Consider the following 7,460-nt stretch of genomic DNA (forward strand, 5'->3'; position numbering starts at 1 on the left):
AAGCTTTACAGACAAGCAAAAGCTAAGGGAATTCAGCACCACCAAATCAGCTCTATAACAAATGCTAAAGGAACATCTCTAACTGGGAAACACAAGAGAAGAAAAGGACCTACAAAAAACAAACCCAAAACAATTAAGAAAATGGTAATAAGAACATACATATTGATAATTACCTTAAATGTGAATGGATTAAATGCTCTAACCAAAAGACACAGGCTCACAGAATGGATACAAAACCAAGATGCATATATATGCTGTCTACAAGAGACCCACTTTGGACCTAGGGACACATACAGACTGAAAGTGAGGGAATGGAAAAAGATATTCCTTGCAAATGGAAATCAAAAGAAAGCTGGAGTAGCAATACTCATATCAGATAAAATAGACTTTAAAATAAAGAATGTTACAAGAGACAAGGAAGGACACTACATAATGATCAAGGGATCAATCCAAGAAGATACAACAGTTATAAATATATATGTACCCAACATAGGAGCACCTCAATACATAAGGCAAATGCTAATAGCTATAAAAGAGGACACCAACAGTAACATCATAATAGTGGGGGACTCTAATACCTCACTTACACCAATGGACAGACCATCCAGACAGAAAATTAATAAGGAAACACAAGCTTTAAATGACACAATAGACCAGATAGATTTAACTGATATTTATAGGATATTCCACCCGAAAACAGCAGATTACACTTTCTTCTCAAGTGCACAAGGAACATTCTCCAGGATAGATCACATCTTGGGTCACAAATCAAGCCTCAGTAAATTTAAGAAAATTGAAATCATATCAAGCATCTTTTCTGACCACAACGCTAAGAGATAAGAAATCAATTATAGGGAAAAAAACGTAAAAAACACAAACACATGGAGGCTAAACAACATGATACTAAATAACCAAGAGATCAATGAAGAAATCAAAGAGGAAATGAAAAAATACCTAGAGACAAATGACAACAAAAATACGATAATCCAAAACGTATACAATGCAGCAAAAAAAGTTCTAAGAGGGAAGTTTATAGCAATACAATCCTACCTCAAGAAATAAGACAAATCTCAAATAAAAAATCTAACCTTACACCTAAAGGAACTAGAGAAAGAAGAACAAACAAAACGCAAAGGTAGCAGAAGGAAAGAAATCATAAAGATCAGAGCAGAAATAAATGAAATAGAAACAAAGAAAACAATAGCAAAAATCAACAAAACTAAAAGCTGGTTCTTTGAGAAGATAAACAAAATTGATAAACCTTTAGCCAGACTGATCAAGAAAAAGAGGGAGGGGACAAATCAATAAAATTAGAAATGAAAAAGGAGAAGTTACAATGGACACTACAGAAATACAAAGCATCCTAAGAGACTACTGCAAGCAACTCTATGCCAATAACATGGACAACCTGGAAGAAAGGGACAAATGCTTAGAAAGGTATAACCTTCCAAGACTGAATCAGGAAGAAATAGAAAATATGAACAGACCAATCACAAGGAATGAAATTGAAACTGTGATTAAAAATCTTCCAACAAACAAAAGTCCAGGACCAGATGGCTTCACAGGTGAATTCTATCAAACATTTAGAGAAGAACTAACACCCATCCTTCACAAACTCTCCCAAAAAATTGCAGAGGAAGGAACACTCCCAAACTCATGCTATGAGGCCACCATCACCCTGATACCAAAACCAGACAAAGATACTACAAAAATTACAGCCCAATATCACTGATGAATATAGATGCAAAAATCCTTAACAAAATACTAGCAAACAGAATCCAACAACACATTAAAAGGATCATAGACCATGATTAAGTGGGATTTATCCCAGGGATGCAAGGATTCTTCAATATACACAAATCAAACAATGTGATACACCATATTGACAAATTGAAGAATAAAAACCATATGATCATCTCAGATGCAGAAAAAGGTTTTAACAAAATTCAACACCCATTTATGATAAAAACTCTCCAGAAATTGGGCATGAGGGAACCTACCTCAACATAATAAAGGCCATATATGACAAACCCACAGCAAACATCATTCTCAATGGTGAAAAACAGAAAGCATTTCCTCTAAGATCAGGAACAAGACAAGGATGTCCACTCTCGCCTCTATTATTCAACATAGTTTTGGAAGTCCTAGCCATGGCAATCAGAGAAGAAAAAGAAATAAAAGGAATACAAATTGGAAAAGAAGAAGTAATACTGTCACTGTTTGCAGATGACATGATACTATACATAGAGAATCCTAAAGATGCCACCAGAAAACTACTAGAGCTAATCAATGAATTTGGTAAAGCTGCAGGACACAAAATTAATGCATAGAAATCTCTTGGATTCCTATACACTAACAATGAAAGATCAGAAAGAGAAATTAAGGACACAATCCCATTCACCATTGCAACAAAAAGAATAAAATACCTAGGAATAGAAAACCCGTCCTGTCTGAGCGAAGAACGGACGCCCTCCGGCGACCTACGCGCAGAGGCGGGGCCAGGTCCAAGGCTGAGACCCGGGAGCTGTGAGAGCAGAGGCAGGGAAATCTCTCTGTGCAGCCTCGGAGGCAGCGGATTAAAGCTCCACGGTCCATTTGATGTGCCCTGCGTCTGTGGAGTGCATGAATGGACAGCGAATCATCCCAAATTGAGGAAGTGGACTTTGAGGACAAGATTTAAGACTTTCCCCCCTTTTCCTCTTTTTACAACGAATTATTCCAAATTAAGGAGGTGGACTTAGAGAGCAAGATTTCAGACTTCTCGCCCTTTTCCTCTTTTTACAACGAATTATCCCAAATTGAGGAGGTGGACTTGGAGAGCAAGATTTTTGATTTTTCCCCCTGCTCTCTTTTTGTGAATGTGTATGTGTAATCTTCTGTGTAAGATTCTCTCTGTATAGCTTTGCTTCCACCATATGTCCCAGTGTTCTATCGGTCCGGTTTTTTTTTTTTTTTCAATAATTACTTTCTAATTTTAATAACGCTACTATATTTCATACTTTATTCTATTTTACTTTACCTGCTCTTTCTTTTTTTCCTACTCTCCCTTCCTCCCTCCCTCCCTCCGCTCCTCCTTTCCTTCTTTCTTTTTCTTTCCTCCCTCCCACCCTTCTTCTTTCCACTTTCTTTTTCTTTCCTTCCTCCCTCCCTCCTGTCTTTCTTCCTTTCCTTCCTCCCTCCCTCCCTCCTTTCTTTCCTTCTTTCTTTCCATCCTTCCTCCCTCCCTCCCTCCTTTCTTTCTTCCTTCCTTCCTTTCTTCCCTTCTTCCTTTCTTTCCCTCTCTCTTTCTTTCTTCTACTAATTCTTTCTTTCTACTTTTTCTCCCTGTTACTCTGAGCCGGGTGGATGAAAGGCTCTTGGTGCTGCAGCCAGGAGCCAGTGCTGTGCCTCTGAAGTGGGAGAGCCAACTTCAGGACACGGGTCCACAAGAGACCTCCCAGCTCCACATAATATCAAGCAGCGAAAATCTCCCAGAGATCTCCATCCCAACACCAGCACCCAGCTTCAGTCAACGACCAGCAAGCTACAGTGCGGGTCACCCTATGCCAAGCAACTAGCAAGGCAGGAACACAACCCCACCCATTAGCAGAGAGGCTACCTAAAAACATAATAAGGCCATAGGCACCCCAAAACACACCACCAGACGTGGACCTGTCCACCAGAAAGACAAGATCGAGCCTCAACCACCAGAGCACAGGAATTAGTCCCCCCCACCAGGAAGCCTACACAACCTACTGAAACAACCTTAGCCACTGGGGTCAGACACCAAAAACAACGGGAACTACGAATCTGCAGCCGGCAAAAAGGAGACCCCAAACACAGTAACATAAGCAAAATGAGAAGGCAGAAAAACACACAGCAGGTGAAGGAGCAAGATAAACACCTACCAGACCTAACAAATGAAGAGGTAATAGGCAGTCTACCTGAAAAAGAATTCAGAATAATGATAGTAAAGCTGATCCAAGATTCTATTTCCATGATCCATAATCTTGGAAATAGAATAGACAACATGCAAGAAACAGTTAACAAGGACCTAGAAGAACTAAAGATGAATCAAGCATCGATTAAAAACACAATAAATGAAATGAAAAATACTCTAGATGGGATCAATAGCAGAATAACTGAGGCCGAAGAACGGATAAGTGAGGTGGAAGATAAAATAGTGGAAATAACTGATGCAGAGCAAAATAAAGAAAAAAGAATGAAAAGAACAGAGGACAGTCTCAGAGACCTCTGGGACAACATTAAACGCACCAACATTCGAATTATAGGGGTTCCAGAAGAAGAAGAGAAAAAGAAAGGGACTGAGAAAATATTTGAAGAGATTATAGTTGAAAACTTCCCCAATATGGGAAAGGAAATAGTTAATCAAGTCCAGGAGGCACAGAGAGTCCCATACAGAATAAATCCAAGGAGAAATACACCAAGACACATATTAATCAAACTGTCAAAAATTAAACACAAAGAAATCATATTAAAAGCAGCAAGGCAAAAACAACAAATAACACACAAGGGAATCCCCATCAGGTTAACAGCTGATCTCTCAGCAGAAACCCTACAAGCCAGAAGGGAGTGGCAGGACATAATTAAAGTGATGAAGGAGAGAAACCTGCAACCTAGATTACTCTACCCAGCAAGGATCTCATTCAGATTTGATGGAGAAATTAAAACCTTTACAGACAAGCAAAAGCTGAGAGAGTTCAGCACCACCAAACCAGCTTTACAACAAATGCTAAAGGAACTTCTCTAGGCAAGAAACACAACAGAAGGAATATAACTACAATAACGAACCCAAAGCAATTAAGGAAATGGGAATAGGAACATACATATCAATAATTACCTTAAATGTAAATGGACTAAATGCTCCCACCAAAAGACACAGAGTGGCTGAATGGATACAAAAACAAGACCCATATATATGCTGTCTACAAGAGACACACTTCAGACCTAGAGACACATACAGATTGAAAGTAAAGGGATGGAAAAAGATATTCCATGCAAATGGAAATCAAAAGAAAGCTGGAGTAGCAATTCTTATATCAGACAAAATAGACTTTAAAATAAAGACTATTAGAAGAGACAAGGAAGGACACTACATAACGATAAAGGGATCGATCCAAGAAGAAGATATAACAATTGTAAATATTTATGCACCCAACATAGGAGCACCTCAATACATAAGGCAAATACTAACAGCCATAAAAGGGGAAATCGACAGTAACACACTCATAGTAGGGGACTTTAACACCCCACTTTCACCAATGGACAGATCATCCAAAATGAAAATAAATAAGGAAACACAAGCTTTAAATGATACATTAAACGAGATGGACTTAGTTGATATTTATAGGACATTCCATCCAAAAACAACAGAATACACATTTTTCTCAAGTGCTCATGGAACATTCTCCAGGATAGATCATATCTTGGGTCACAAATCAAGCCTCGGTAATTTTAAGAAAATTGAAATTGTATCAAGTATCTTCTCCGACCACAATGCTATGAGACTAGACATCAATTACAGGAAAAGATGTGTAAAAATACAAACACATGGAGGCTAAACAATACACTACTCAATAACGAAGTGATCACTGAAGAAATCAAAGAGGAAATTAAAAAATACCTAGAAACAAATGACAATGGAGACACGACGACCCAAAACCTATGGGACGCAGCAAAAGCAGTTCTAAGGGGGAAGTTTATAGCAATACAATCCCACCTTAAGAAACAGGAAGCATTTCGAGTAAACAACCTGACCCTGCACCTAAAGCAATTAGAGAAAGAAGAACAAAAATACCCCAAAGCTAGCAGAAGGAAAGAAATCATAAAGATCAGATCAGAAATAAATGAAAAAGAAATGAAGGAAACGATAGCAAAGATCAACCAAACTAAAAGCTGGTTCTTTGAGAAGATAAACAAAATTGACAAACCATTAGCCAGACTCATCAAGAAAAAAAGGGAGAAGACTCAAATCAATAGAATTAGAAATGAAAAAGGAGAAGTAACAACTGACACTGCAGAAATACAAAAGATTATGAGAGATTACTATAAGCAACTCTATTCCAATAAAATGGACAACCTGGAAGAAATGGACACATTCTTAGAAATGCACAACCTGCCAAGACTGACTCAGGAAGAAATAGAAAATATGAATAGACCAATCACAAGCACTGAAATTGAAACTGTGATTAAAAATCTTCCAGCAAACAAAAGCCCAGGACCAGATGGCTTCACAGGTGAATTCTATCAAACATTTAGAGAAGAGCTAACACCTATCCTTCTCAAACTCTTCCAAAATATAGCAGAGGGAGGAACACTCCCAAACTCATTCTACGAGGCCGACATCACCTTGATACCAAAACCAGGCAAGGATGTCACAAAGAAAGAAAACTACAGGCCAATATCACTGATGAACATAGATGCAAAAATCCTCAACAAAATACTAGCAAACAGAATCCAACAGCACATTAAAAGGATCATACACCATGATCAAGTGGGGTTTATCCCAGGAATGCAAGGATTCTTCAATATACGCAAATCAATCAATGTAATACACCATATTAACAAGTTGAAGGAGAAAAACCATATGATCATCTCAATAGATGCAGAGAAAGCTTTCGACAAAATTCAACACCCATTTATGATAAAAACCCTCCAGAAAGTAGGCATAGAGGGAACTTTCCTCAACATCATAAAGGCCATATATGACAAACCCACAGCCAACATTGTCCTCAATGGTGAAAAACTGAAACCATTTCCACTAAGATCAGGAACAAGACAAGGCTGCCCACTCTCACCACTCTTATTCAACATAGTTTTGGAAGTTTTAGCCACAGCAATCAGAGAAGAAAAGGAAATAAAAGGAATCCAAATTGGAAAAGAAGAAGTAAAGCTGTCACTGTTTGCAGATGACATGATACTATACATAGAGAATCCTAAAGATGCTACCGAAAAACTACTAGAACTAATCAATGAATTTGGTAAAGTAGCAGGATACAAAATTAATGTACAGAAATCTCTGGCATTCCTGTACACTAATGATGAAAAATCTGAAAATGAAATCAAGAAAACACTCCCATTTACCATCGCAACAAAAAGAATAAAATATCTAGGAATAAACCTACCTAAGGAGACAAAAGACCTGTATGCAGAAAACTATAAGACACTGATGAAAGAAATTAAAGATGATACAAATAGATGGAGAGATATACCATGCTCCTGGATTGGAAGAATCAATATTGTGAAAATGACTCTACTACCCAAAGCAATCTACAGATTCAATGCAATCCCTATCAAACTACCAATGGCATTTTTCACAGAACTAGAACAAAAAATTTCAAAATTTGTTTGGAAAAACAAAAGGCCCCGAATAGCTAAAGCAATCTTGAGAACGAAAAACGGAGCTGGAGGAATCAGGCTCCCTGACTTCAGACTATACTACAAAGCTACAGTAATTAAGA

Source organism: Mesoplodon bidens, assembly GCF_964165515.1.
Source record: "Mesoplodon bidens genome assembly, chromosome: 6".
NCBI classification, from domain to species: Eukaryota; Metazoa; Chordata; class Mammalia; order Artiodactyla; family Ziphiidae; genus Mesoplodon; species Mesoplodon bidens.